This window comes from Lithobates pipiens, unplaced genomic scaffold (assembly GCF_037356315.1).
Source record: "Lithobates pipiens isolate NorthernLeopardFrog02 unplaced genomic scaffold, aLitPip1_a1.2 Scaffold_28, whole genome shotgun sequence".
Lineage (NCBI taxonomy): Eukaryota > Metazoa > Chordata > Amphibia > Anura > Ranidae > Lithobates > Lithobates pipiens.
The window spans coordinates 79457146-79470297 of NW_027507789.1; the positions used below are offsets into that span (position 1 = coordinate 79457146).

At 51.3% G+C, this 13152-nt stretch overlaps 15 pseudogenes; all 15 read right to left on the bottom strand.

The window, feature by feature from the left end:
• Positions 1 to 2321: 2321 nt before the first annotated feature.
• Positions 2322 to 2440, bottom strand: LOC143936500 (5S ribosomal RNA; annotated as a pseudogene).
• A 404-nt stretch (positions 2441 to 2844) lies between these two features.
• Positions 2845 to 2963, bottom strand: LOC143936461 (5S ribosomal RNA; annotated as a pseudogene).
• A 550-nt stretch (positions 2964 to 3513) lies between these two features.
• LOC143936801 (5S ribosomal RNA) lies at positions 3514 to 3632 on the bottom strand (annotated as a pseudogene).
• A 333-nt stretch (positions 3633 to 3965) lies between these two features.
• On the bottom strand, positions 3966 to 4084 carry LOC143937067 (5S ribosomal RNA; annotated as a pseudogene).
• Positions 4085 to 4201: 117 nt separating this feature from the next.
• LOC143937781 (5S ribosomal RNA) lies at positions 4202 to 4320 on the bottom strand (annotated as a pseudogene).
• Positions 4321 to 4606: 286 nt separating this feature from the next.
• Positions 4607 to 4725, bottom strand: LOC143936520 (5S ribosomal RNA; annotated as a pseudogene).
• Positions 4726 to 4832: 107 nt separating this feature from the next.
• Positions 4833 to 4951, bottom strand: LOC143936390 (5S ribosomal RNA; annotated as a pseudogene).
• A 5869-nt stretch (positions 4952 to 10820) lies between these two features.
• On the bottom strand, positions 10821 to 10939 carry LOC143936639 (5S ribosomal RNA; annotated as a pseudogene).
• A 108-nt stretch (positions 10940 to 11047) lies between these two features.
• On the bottom strand, positions 11048 to 11166 carry LOC143937188 (5S ribosomal RNA; annotated as a pseudogene).
• Positions 11167 to 11273: 107 nt separating this feature from the next.
• LOC143936450 (5S ribosomal RNA) lies at positions 11274 to 11392 on the bottom strand (annotated as a pseudogene).
• Positions 11393 to 11499: 107 nt separating this feature from the next.
• Positions 11500 to 11617, bottom strand: LOC143937125 (5S ribosomal RNA; annotated as a pseudogene).
• A 107-nt stretch (positions 11618 to 11724) lies between these two features.
• On the bottom strand, positions 11725 to 11843 carry LOC143936580 (5S ribosomal RNA; annotated as a pseudogene).
• A 547-nt stretch (positions 11844 to 12390) lies between these two features.
• On the bottom strand, positions 12391 to 12509 carry LOC143937672 (5S ribosomal RNA; annotated as a pseudogene).
• A 108-nt stretch (positions 12510 to 12617) lies between these two features.
• Positions 12618 to 12736, bottom strand: LOC143937426 (5S ribosomal RNA; annotated as a pseudogene).
• A 109-nt stretch (positions 12737 to 12845) lies between these two features.
• LOC143936881 (5S ribosomal RNA) lies at positions 12846 to 12964 on the bottom strand (annotated as a pseudogene).
• Positions 12965 to 13152: the final 188 nt, after the last annotated feature.

Consider the following 13152-nt stretch of genomic DNA (forward strand, 5'->3'; position numbering starts at 1 on the left):
CCCCCGCCGTAATCCGCAGTTTCGCCGGGAACAACATGGCGTATGTTGCTCTAAGCCTTTGCAAACGTTTTTTAACATCAGTAAATCTTGCTCTGCGCTTCTGTATCTCCGCTGAGTAGTCAGGATAGAATGAGATGCGTGCCCCGTTATATTGGACATTGCGACGCTCTCTTGCCTGGCGCAGTACTATTTCTTTATCTTTAAAGTTGAGTAACCTGGCTATCATAGTGCGGGGCGGATGCCCTGGTGGAAGGGGCCTGGGCGGTACCCTGTGCTCGCGTTCAACCGAGTATAATGGTGTGAACACTTCTTTCCCAAACACCTCCAATAGCCATTGTTCAACAAAGTCTGTGGGGTCCCTACCCTCCGTCTTCTCAGGGAGCCCCACAATATGGATATTATTCCATCTCAGGCAATTCTCAATTTTGTCAGATTTCAGTTCATTCGCTCTAGCAATCTTGGCTGTAATTTGCGTATCTCTCAGCAGGGGTGTCAGCTTGTCCTCTATCTCACTGATGTGGCCTTCCGCCGCGGTGGTGCGCTCCCTCGTTTTCTGTAGATCATGCCTAATAAACCCCAGTTCTTCCTTCAGGCCACCAAACTGATCCTGCAGAGTATGAACTGAAGCTGTGCATCGCTGTACTGCCCGTAGTATGTCTGCTAGGGAGGGCTGAGCTGCTTCCTCTCCCTCATCCTCCTCCTCCATTGCAGGAAGGCTCTGGCTGGGGGACGCCACAGGGCCCTGTGCGTCGCTCCCCTCCTCCTGCTGAGTGTGAAACACCGCGGGGGGGCAGACATGTCCTCCCCACTCCCCTAGGCCGTCTGGGGCCCTATTTTCTGAGCATAGTATAACATGTCCCTGGGGGGTCTTTCACTGTACTTGTAGGGGTCTTAGGAGTCTTACCGGTATCTTTATGCTTCTCCTTGCCACGAGCACGCTGTGAGGGAGGGGCTGCGGCGCCATGTTGGGAATCTGGCATCCCGGTCTCCGCATGTTTTCGGGTCATCATAATCTACACAGACCGCGGCCACAATCCCAGGCACACCAGTGGGGTCCCCTGTGCTGAGTTCAGCCCGATTTCGGGTGTTTTAGCTGGCTGGGAAGAGGATCTTTGCAGGATCAGTGCAGGAGCTCCATGATGCACGTCCTCTCACATGCCGGTCTCGGCCACGCCCCCTTTTTTTTAATTTTTTATTTTTCCCACATTCACTTTTTTCTCTTCATTGTTATCTATATTTCTTATATCTTTCCATACTCATACTTATTATTTTCAACTCTATTTTTATTTTTATTCCCATTTTCACTTTCATTCTCATCCTTATTTCTATTTTTTATTTTTATTTATATCTATCTCCTTATATTGAATTAGATTTTATCCTCATATCCTATCCCACATTTCCCCTTTTTCGCTTAAAATACATTTAAAATATATTTTCTAGATATATTTTTCATCCAATTTATCATTAAGTTCACCCATGTCATCACATAATTTATTTGCTTGCTATTTGAATCACTATAACCCACTCAGCCCGCTTGCATCCATTATAGGGTTAATCTCTATAATGAATTCCATTTTTTAACAATTCTCCTATTTAAAAGCCGTCCACCGCCATCCTGCCTATATTTACACTTGACAAAGAGAGTGCACATGCCCGAACGAGGCATGCGCACGCTCAGAAACGCGTTGTGTCCTCGGGTATCCCCTGGCTGACATCATACGCTGCCTATGAGCTGGTCTGTGTTTCTGTGTACCACAGAACACAGCGGAGCTTCCCCTAGCGTGCTGTAGAGTAGGATTATTTATATCTGCATCCTGGGACTGTGCCAGCTAAAGGGAACAGCGAACCGACTACCAAATGTATAACAGCAATCATGGATGTAAGTGAGACTTTTATTTATTGAATTAAATAAATGCATTTTTTTACTGACTTGGCGCTCTTCTATATTCTTTATTGGTATCCTATTCATGAGATGACTTCACTCTAAGAAGCAGCTGCCGCCGGTGATTGTGCACACACATCCCCTATTCACTAAAAGACAGCAAGTATCTCCTTTAGGATTCCCAGCAAAGCCCAAGTACTGTTTTCAAATAATCTTTCTTTGATAAAAAAAACTTTTTTGAATCACCTCTAATGAACTATACAGACTGAACTGATAAATATACACCAGAAGCTTTCAAGCGCTAGTATTTTGTGTTGTTTCTTATCGTAGGCGATCTTGCTGGCCACTCTCAACCCTCTTGACAAACGCCAAGATGGTCACCTCGGCAAACAAGCAGAAAAATAAAACAGGTCGTCGACGCCAACAAAATATTTAGAAAAACCTACGGCACCTGGTATTCCCAGGCGGTCTCCCATCCAGGTACTAACCAGGCCTGACCCTGCTTAGCGTCTGAGATCAGATGAGATCGGGAACATTCAGGGTGATGTGGCAGTAGGGGATCTTGATGGCCACTCTCAAACCTCTTGACAAATGCCAAGATGGTCACTTCGGTAAAAAAGCAGAAAAATAAAACAACTCGTCGACGCCAACAACATATTAACTCTACACTCTAAACCCTCTTGACAAACGCCAAGATGGTCACCTCGGCAAACAAGCAGAAAAATAAAACAGGTCATCAACGCCAACAACATATAAAAAAAAAGCCTACGCATCCAGGTACTAACCATGCCTGACTCTGCTTAGCATCCAAGATCAGACGAGATCGGGCGCACTCAGGGTGATGTGGCCGTAGGCGATCTTGTTGGCCACTCTCAACCCTCTAGACAATAGCCAAGATGGTCACCTCAGCAAACAAGCAGAAAAATAAAACAGGTCGTCGATGCCAACAACATATTAATAAAAGCCTACGGCACCTGGTGTTCCCACGCGGTCTCCCATCCAGGTACTAACCAGGCCCGACCCTGCTTAGCATCCAAGATAAGACAAGATCGGGCACATACAGGGTGATGTGGTCATAGCCGCTCTTACTGCCAGCTCTCAACCCTCTTGACAAACGTCAAGATGGTCACCTTGGCAAACAAGCAGAAAAACAAAACAGGTTGTCGACGCCAACAACATATTAAACAAAAGCCTATGGCACCTGGAATTGCCAGGCGGTCTCCCATCCAGATATTAACCAGGCCCGAGTGCTTAGCATCCCAGATCAGATGAGATCAGGCGCATTAAGGGTGATGTAGCCATAGGTGATCTTGCTGGCCACTCTCAAACCTCTTGACAAACGCCAAGATGGTCACCTCGGCACCCAAGCAGAAAAATAAAACAGGTCGTTGATGCCAACAAATTATTTTAAAAAAGCCTACGGCACCTGGTATTCCCAGGCAGTCTTCCATCCAGGTACTAACCAGGCCCGACCCTGCTTAGCATTCGAGATCGGGGGCATTCTGGGTGATGTGCCTGTAGGCGACCTTGCTGGCCACTCTCAACCCTCTTGACAAATGGCAAGATGGTCACCTCTGCAAACAAGCAGAAAAATAAAACAGGTCGTCGACGCCAACAACATATTAAAAATAAAACTAAGGCACCTGGTATTCCCAGGCGGTCTCCCATCCAGGTACTAAACAGGCCAGACCCTGTTTAGTATCCGAGATCAGACAAGATCAGGCGCATTCAGGGTGATGTGGCCATAGGGGATGAGATCAGGTGCATTCAGGGTGATGTAGCCGTAGGCCATCTTGCTGGCCACTCTCAACCCTCTTAACAAACGCCAAGATGGTCACCTCAGCAAACAAACAGAAAAATAAAACAGGTCTTTGACGCCAACAATATATTTAAAAAAATCCTACAGCACCTGGTATTCCCAGGCGGTCTCCCATCCAGGTACTCACCAGGCCCAACCCTGCTTAGCATCCGCAAAACTAGACCAGATCAAGAAAATTCAGGGTGACAAACGCCAAGATGGTCACCTCGGCAAACAAGCAGAAAAATAAAACAGGTCGTCGACGCCAACAACATATTAAAAAAAAGCCTATGAGAGCTGGTATTCCCAGGCGGTCTCCTATCCTGCTACTAACCAGGCCCGACACTGCTTAGCATCCGAGATCAGATGAGATCAGGTGCATTCAGGTTGTTGTGGCCATAGGCAATCTTGCTGGCCTCTCTCAACCCTCTCAACCCTCTTGACAAATGCCAAGATGGTCACCTCGGCAAACAAGCAGAAAAATAAAACAGATCGTCGACGCCAACAACATATTAAGAAAAACCCTACGGCACCTGGTTTTTCCAGGCGGTCTCCCATCCAGGTACTAACCAGGCCTGACCCTGCTTAGCATCTGAGATCTAATAAGATAGGGTGCATTCAGGGTGATGTGGCCGTAGGCAATCTTGCTGGCCACTCTCCACCTTCTTGACAAATGTCAAGATGGTCACCTCGGCAAGCAAGCCTACGGCACTCGGTATTCTCAGGCGGTCTCCCAAGCAGGTACTAACCAGGTCCGATGCTGCTTAGCATCCCAGATCAGATGAGATCGGGCATATTCAAGGTGATGTAGCCAAAGGCCATCTTGCTGGCCACTCTAAACCCTCTTGACAAACGCCAAGATGGTCATCTCGGCAAACAAGCAGAAAAATAAAACAGGTCGTCGACGCCGACAACATATTAAAAAAAACCTACGACACCTGGTATTCCTAGGCGGTCTCCCATCCAGGTACAAACCAGACCTGACCCTGCTTAGCATCTGAGATCAGACGAGATCGGGCGCATTCAGGGTGATGTGCACATAGGCAATCTCTTTGGCCACTCTCAACCCTCTTGACAAACGTCAAGATGGTCACCTAAGCAAACAAGCAGAAAAATAAAACAGGTCATTGACGCCAACAACATATTAAAAAAAGCCTACGGCACCTGGTATTCCCAGGTGGTCTCCCATCCAGGTACTAACCAGGCCTGACCCTTCTTATCATACGAGATCAGATGAGATTGGGAACATTCAGGGTGATGTGGCCATAGGGGATCTTGCAGGCCACTCTCAACCCTCTTGACAAATGCCAAGATGGTCACCTCGGCAAACAAGCAAAAAAATAAAACAGGTCGTCGTCGCCACCAACATGTTAAAAAAAAACATACGGCACCTGGTATTACGAGGCGATCTCCCATCCAGGTACTAACCAGGGCCAAGCCTACTTAGCATCCGAGATCAGACGAGATCGGGTGCATTCAGGGTGATGTACAGTAGGTGATCTTGCCAGCCACTCTCAACCCTCTTGACAAACGCCATGACCCGTGTAGTCATAATGTCCCCTTCTTCCACTGTTACCCTTCTTCACCCTTTTCTTACCCCTATAATAACGAGACCACACTTTCTCTTTGGAGTAAACTGGCCACAACAGCCTTTATTAAACAACCAATAATTACTCACTCCAAAGATATATATATAAATAAATATATAAATATATATATATACAACCATAACAAACATTAAACAAAACACTTTTACTGAACCCAGTCTGGTGATCTCTGACGGTGACCCACTTTACCACATAACACCACCTCTCTGCGGTACCTTTTACCATAACAGGCCTCCAGCTGTGACCGCTCGGAGACAACCCATTCCTGCAGTGAAACCACCCCAGTATTCCGTCCACCGCTCAGGAATACACCGGAGGGGCCCACATTACCAATGATCCCCCCACCCCTTTTTGATCACCTCTGTTTACCGTCACCGTCAAAGAACACCAGAAAGATAACGCCACAGCCTGAAAAGGTGACCACCTTACCCTTGAGGGCAACCCCACACCCGCAAGGCCTTTTGAATGCCATCCTGCAACCCCAGGGACCATAAATCTATGCCAACGTCGGAGAGATGTACCCCATCCCTTCTCAAATAAAGGCCCACATTGGACTCCAGTTCCCTGTGCCTGATCACCAAACCCCCGTTCTGGACCCCAAGCCTCCCCACCACCTTATTAATCTGAATCCGGGTCTTCTGGATGCTAGCCACTGATCTAGCCCACCGCCAATTTGTCCTGGCCACAATGTCAGACCACAACAGGACGGTATCAGGAAATCTCTCCACTTCCCCCATAACCCTGTCCCACTTCATTCTAGGGATGCCCAGCCAATGCTAGACAGCTTCACTACTGGAAATCCCCAGTTGCCTACCATCCAGCCTCATGTCTCCTCTCCTGGCCCCCCAACACAAATATGAGTGGCCTATGATCCAAACGAGGTGTACTGCACCTCCATCTGAAACGAGAACCACAACAGACTGGCAAAACATACATTACAACATCACCACTAGCCAGCCCTTAACCATAAAACCCCCCACCGCTCGCCTAACCCCTGTCAAATTAGGTCCATACCCCAGTACAGTGTCCTTTTAGTTTTGTTTTGTTTTTTTAGTTTTTTTAGCAATGCTAGGGTGAAAACCCAACCACCAGCTGCGGTCGGATGTATGACCGAAACCTCCACGACTCCCACCTGCCGATTCTGCGCACCGATGCCTCATCCAACCCACATCTGGCAGCCTCCGTGGCTGCCCCAATGCGGAAGGAGTGTGAGGCATACTCCGATCCTACTAAACTCACAGCCCGCAAACCTCTTCGGAAAACCGCCACGAACTGAAACCGCGACAAAAAGGACCCATCCTCTTGCATAAGGAACGGCCCCTCTCTCCCGGGTCTCACCCCCCGATACTCCCACACTGCGGCCACCGGGCAATCCGGGAAACCCCGGCAGCGCAAACAGGCACACCCGTTTGGACCGTTTTGGACCTACTGATATGCAAACACACCCTATCATCTTCCAGCCACACATCCCGATCCAACAGCCCCCCGGGCACCCATTTTGCCGGGCTGACCAACTCCCCCATCCGAAACACCCCGTAAAATGCCAAGGTAAAAGCTGCTGTAAATAACAGCGCCTCAAACCGAGACGTGCAAATTGAGCCCAACTCTGCACATAGGACCACCAAATTCTCAAAAGTGACCGGACGTCTCTTATCCACACTCTTGTTCTGTTTTCTAAAACCCTTCAGCATCTGCCGCACCCAAAAGTCTTTAGTCCAATCCTCAGAACCCTGCAACTTGAAAAGAAACGTCAAGCCCACCATTTCCTTGTCAAGTGCGGACGCCGACCGCCCGCCCTCCATATGTCTAGCAACGAAATATAAAACCAACAGGCGTCCATCACCAGCATCGCCGTCCACACCTGCCTGCAGCACCAACCTCTCCCATTCCTGCCATACCTTCACGTATGCCTTCCATGTGGAACCACTTACGGACCTCCGAATCCATCCCGCAGCGACTCCAAGGGCAGCGCCCAGATCCACTCCGGGCAAGGAACTCCGGCCGCTGCTGCGCCTGGTGCCAGTTCCCTGAACTTGTCCCACTGAAACCGAGACAGTGAGTGAGCCAAGGAGTTGTCCACCCCCGGGATATGAACTGCATACATAAAAACATTCAACCGGAGGCAACGAAGCACCAATAACAGTTTGATGACCGGAGGCGAAGACGCAGACATGTGATTCACCACCTGCACCACCCCCATGTTATCACAATTAATCCTCAACTTCAGATTCCTGCATTCCTCCCCCCACAGCTCCATAGCCAGCACCACCGGAAATAGTTCCAGCAACACTAAGTTGCCCAGGAAACCTGCGGCCTCCCAAGACCGTGGCCACGGCTCCGCACTCCACTTGCCCTGGAAAAATGCCCCATAACCCGTCAAGCCCGCCGCATCAGTGACTAATTCCATGTCGAAATTGCTCACTGGTCCGGACATCCACACCGCCCATCCATTGTAGGACAGGAAATCGTGCCACACTTCCAAATACTCCCTATGCTCGTTCGTCAAGCGAATGAAGTGATCAGGGGCTCGCACTCCAGCGGGCGCCGCCGACAGCCATCGGCTGAACACCCGCCCCATAGGGATGATTCTGCACGCAAAGTTCAGTTTTCCAAGTAACGACTGTAAGCTCCGCAACTGTACCTTACGTCAGCTATGGATGTCCCGAATCTCCCCCTGCAAATCCTCCAGTTTGTCCACCAGCAACCTGCACTCCATGGCCTTGGAATGTATCGTTATGCCCAGAAAACTAAATTCCTCCACTGGACCCTCCGTCTTCTCCGCCGCCAAAGGCACCCCGAAAATGCGATGTGCTGCAACGTAGCAAGGAGAATCGCACACACACAGTGGAAGCCGGAGGGTCGATGTAGAGGAAGTCGTCTAGATAGTGAATGATAGAGCCAAGGCCGGACACGTCTCTCACCATCCACTCTAGAAATGAACTAAACGTCTCAAACATGGAACAAGAAATGGAGCAACCCATGGGCACACACTTGTCCACGTAAAACTGCTCGCGCCAGTGACAACCCAACAGCAGGAAGCTGTCCGGGTGCACCGGTAGCAGGCAGCAACCGAAATGCCGGCTCGATGTCCGCCTTCGCTATAAGCGCCCCTCTCCCATACCGCCGCACCCATCTGACCGCCACATCGAAGGAGGTCTAGGAAACCATGCACATCTCCGGATCAATAAAATCATTGACCGATCCACCCTTGGGGAAAGACAAGTGGTGTATGAGCCGAAACTTGTTGGGCTCCTTCTTGGGGTCAACCCCCAGTGGAGACACCACCAGATCACCCCAAGGCTTGACCACAAAGGGTCCCCCCATACACCCCAGGTCGACTTCCTTATCCAATTTGTCGTCCATCACCGGGGTGTGCTTCAAAGCCGACTTAAGATTCCGTGCCACCAGCGGCACCACCGTCAGCCCACAAGGTGTCCGAAAACCCACTCGGAAACCATCCGCCAACAGCCGAGCAGCCCCCCCATCCGGGTACCTATTTAGGAAAGGAAGCATACTTTCCACCCTCACCGGCATCCTCCCTCTTGTTCGCAGCGTCGCAGTCACGTTATCCCTGCTTGAAACGCTTGAAACACAGAGACAACCTGTGGGCTCCCCCGCAACCCGAACATTCGTGCTTAAATTGGCACACACCCCCAAACCTGCAGGCACCCTCGTTGAACTGCCAGCACACTCCCCGCTTTTTTCCGGCTGACAGTCCTGAGGAGGGTGCACCCCCGGCTCCCCCTGAAAAAATGGAGGCGGAGCCCGCGCCGAGTACATAAGCCTCGTCCAGAGGCTAATATCCTTGTGATCCCAGCGCAACTCTGGTTGCACCTGCCTTCCACTGCCGGAATTTCTCATCATACCGGAGCCAGGCAACCCCCCCATACACCCTGTGCGCTTCCCCGATGGCGTTCATATAGCAAAACAACGCCGAGCAGTGCTCAGGGTTCTTTTCGCCAATGACACGCCGCTTCTCCTCATCGTCCTTCTTGGAGTCGTTGGGCTTAACCCTATCCAAGTTGAACTTCTCCAGCAGTAGCAGCGAGAGGATCTCCACATACTCACCCTTGGAGATCTTTTCCCACACTTCCGACTTCAAATGCGCTCCCAGCGGTCCCTCGAAGCACACATACACCTCGCACTTAACTGCATCCCCAATCCGTACCACATCTGACCGGCCCGATGCTATCTCCCCCGCCTTGTCCCCATTTGTCCCACCGACCGCCACTGGAGCCCCCCGAGGGAACCGGGGGCACTGCCACTGGATGGTGCACCACCACCGCCTACCCGCCGGCCACTTCCGCCCCCCAAGGCGCCGCTTGGGCCGGACGGCCCTGGCCCCCCCAAACCTATCCACCAATGCCCGCAGCCCCTCTAAGAGGTCCTGCATGAGCAGTGCAGGCCCAGACAAAGCAGGTCCAAGCCCTTCCATTGGCTGGTCCGGCACCCCCCCAGCTCACTGGCGCCACCGGCCCCCCCCGAGCCACCCTGAACCACCCCCAGCAACCCCTGTAAAGCATCAGACAGCAAAACATGATCAATGGACTTACCGATCTGACCAGGAAGATGCCCCGCAGCTGTTCTCCCACTCTCCACCGCTGTCACCGGCAACTCTTCTTCAGAGGACACTTCGCCTTCGGACCACGCATCCAGGTTCACCTCCGGCCGTGTGGTGAGCCCCCTGGGTGAGTCCGCCCCAGAGGCCGCTGCCCGTGGGAGTGTGTCTTTCTCCTGCAACAGGGGCCCTATTCCCCCCAGACCGGCAGTGCATACCGGACCTGGGTAGCCCCCGTGGCACTTCCGGTGACTATCCGCATCCACTCCTCGCCTGCTGTCCATCCGCTCTGCTCCGCCCCCGCATCACCGAACTAGGCCTCTGGCCGGCCTCCACATCCCCAGCCGCTGCTGCCTGGTCTCTCCCACCATCCCCCTTGCTCGTGCTGGGGCCCCCATTCGGTCCTCTCACGTGACGGCGTGTTGACCTCCTAGTGCCCAATGTGCCATGCTGCCTCCGTTTTGCGGGGGGACTGATCGGTCCTCCCCCGGGCTCCACTGCCCACGAGGTGGCCGGGGTGCAGGCTCAGTAGAGAAGCGCGCCGGAGGCCGGGACCTCCGTATGTGCTGCGTGGCTCCGCCCATGCTACTCACTCCGTCCCTGACAGCCAGCCACCTGCCGCTCCAGCCACTCCGACCCTCGTACTGCCGCCTGGATCCTCAGCCGCCCCAACACCGCCTTGATTGCCGCCATTGTGGAGGAGCAGTGGAAAAGATGCCTCCTCACGCTCGTCTGTTCACCACGATGTCCTCCCGCGTGGCTCCACCCCCTTTTATACTACTCCTCCCCCTTTCTTCATTTCTAACCCCACCCTTAACCCTTCCTGTGCAGGCTCCACGGACACAACGGTCATATCCGCCCCTGCATTACCCCCCTTTTACGGGTTGTCCATTCTCGGGGCTCTGTAGATGGTCACCTCAGCAAACAAGCAGAAAAATAAAACAGGTCGTCAACGCCAACAACATATTAAAAAAATGCCTATGGCACCTGGTATTCCTAGGCGGTCCCTCATCCAGGTACTAACCATGCCCGATCCTTCTTAGCATCCAAGATCAGACGAGATCGAGCGCATTCAGGGTGATGTGGCCATAGGCGATCTTGTTGGCCACTCTCAACCCTCTTGACAAACGCCAAGATGGTCAGCTCGGCAAACAGGCAGAAAAATAAAACAAGTCGTCGATGCCAACAACATATTAAAAAAAAGCCTACGGCACCTGGTATTCCCAGTCGGTCTCCTATCCAGGTACAAACCAGGCACTACCCTTCTTAGCATCCGAGATCAGACAAGATTGGGCGCATTCTGGGCAATGTGGCTGTAGGCGATCTTGATGGCCACTCTCAACCCTCTTGACAAACACCAAGATGGTCACCTCGGCAAACAAGCAGAAAAATAAAACAGGTCGTCGACACCAACTACATACTTAAAAAAGCCTACGGCACCTGGTATTCCCAGTCGGTCTCCTATCCAGGTACTAACCAGGCACTACCCTGCTTAGCATCCGAGATCAGACAAGATTGGGCGCATTCTGGGCAATGTGGCTGTAGGCGATATTGATGGCCACTCTCAACCCTCTTAACAAACGCCAAGATGGTCACCTCGGCAAACAAGCAGAAAAATAAAACAGGTCGTCGACACCAACTACATATTTAAAAAAGCCTACGGCACCTGGTATTCCCAGTGGTCTCCCATCCAGGTACTTTCCAGGCCTGCCCCTGCTTAGCATCCGAGATCAAACAAGATCGGGCGCAGTCTGGGTGATGTGGCTGTAGGTGATCTTGCTTGCCACTCTCAACCCTCTTGACAAACACCAAGATGGTCACCTAAGCAAACAAGCAGAAAAATAAAACAGGTCGTGGACGCCAACAACATATTAAAAAAAGCCTACGGCACCTGGTATTCCCAGTCGGTCTCCTATCCAGGTACTAACCAGGCACTACCCTGCTTAGCATCCGAGATCAGACGAGATTGGGCACATTCTGGGCAATGCGGCTGTAGGCGATCTTGATGGCCACTCTCAACCCTCTTGACAAACGCCAAGATGGTCACCTCGGCAAACAAGCAGAAAAATAAAACAGGTCGTCGACACCAACTACATATTAAAAAAAGCCTACGGCACCTGCTATTCCCAGTGGTCTCCCATCCAGGTACTTACCAGGCCTGCCCCTGCTTAGCATCCGAGATCAAACAAGATCACGCGCAGTCTGGGTGATGTGGCTGTAGGTGATCTTGCTTGCCACTCTCAACACTCTTGACACACACCAAGATGGTACCCTAAGCAAACAAGCAGAAAAATAAAACAGGTTGTGGATGCCAACAACATATAAAAAAATACCTATGGCACCTGGTATTCCCATGCAGGTACTAACCAGGCCCGACCCTGCTTAGCATCCCACATCAGACAAGATCGGGAACATTCAGGGTGATGTGGCTGTAGGGGATCTTGCTGGCCACTCTCAACCCTCTTGACAAACGCCAAGATGGTCACCTCGGCAAACAAGCAGAAAAATAAAACAGGTCGTCGACGCCAACAACATATTAAAAAAAAGCCTACAGCACCTGGTATTCCTAGGCGGTCTCCCATCCAGGTAATAATCAGGCACGATCCTGCTTAGCATCCGAGATCAGATGAGATTGGGCGCATTCAGGGTGACGTGGCAGTAGGCGATCTTGCTGGCCACTCTTCATCCTCTTGACAAATGCCAAGATGGTCACATCTGCAAACAAGCAGAAAAATAAAACAGGTCGTCGATGCAAACAACATTTAAATAAAAAACCTACGGCACCTGGTATTCCTAGGCGGTCTCCCATCCAGGTACTAACCAGGCCCGACCCTGCTTAGCATCCCAAATCAGATGAGATTGGGAACATTCAGGATGAAGTAGCCGTAGGCGATCTTGCTGCCCACTCTAAACCCTCTTGGCAAACGCCAAGATGGTCACCTCGGCAAACAAGCAGAAAAATAAAACAGGTCGTCGACGCCAACAACTTATTAAAAAAAATGCCTACGGCACCTGGTATTGCCAGGTGTTCTCCCATGCGGGTACTAACCAGGCCCGACCCTGCTTAGCATCCAAGATCAGACGAGAATGGGAACATTCATGGTGATGTGGCCGTAGGAGATGTTGCTAGCTACTCTCAACCCTCTTGACAAATGCTAAGAGGGTCACCTCGGAAAACAAGCAGAAAAATAAAACAGGTCGTCAACGCCAACAACATATTAAAAAAAAAGACTACAGCACCTGGTATTCAGAGGCGGTCTCCCATGCAGGTACTAACCAGACCCGACACTGCTTAGCATTCGAGATC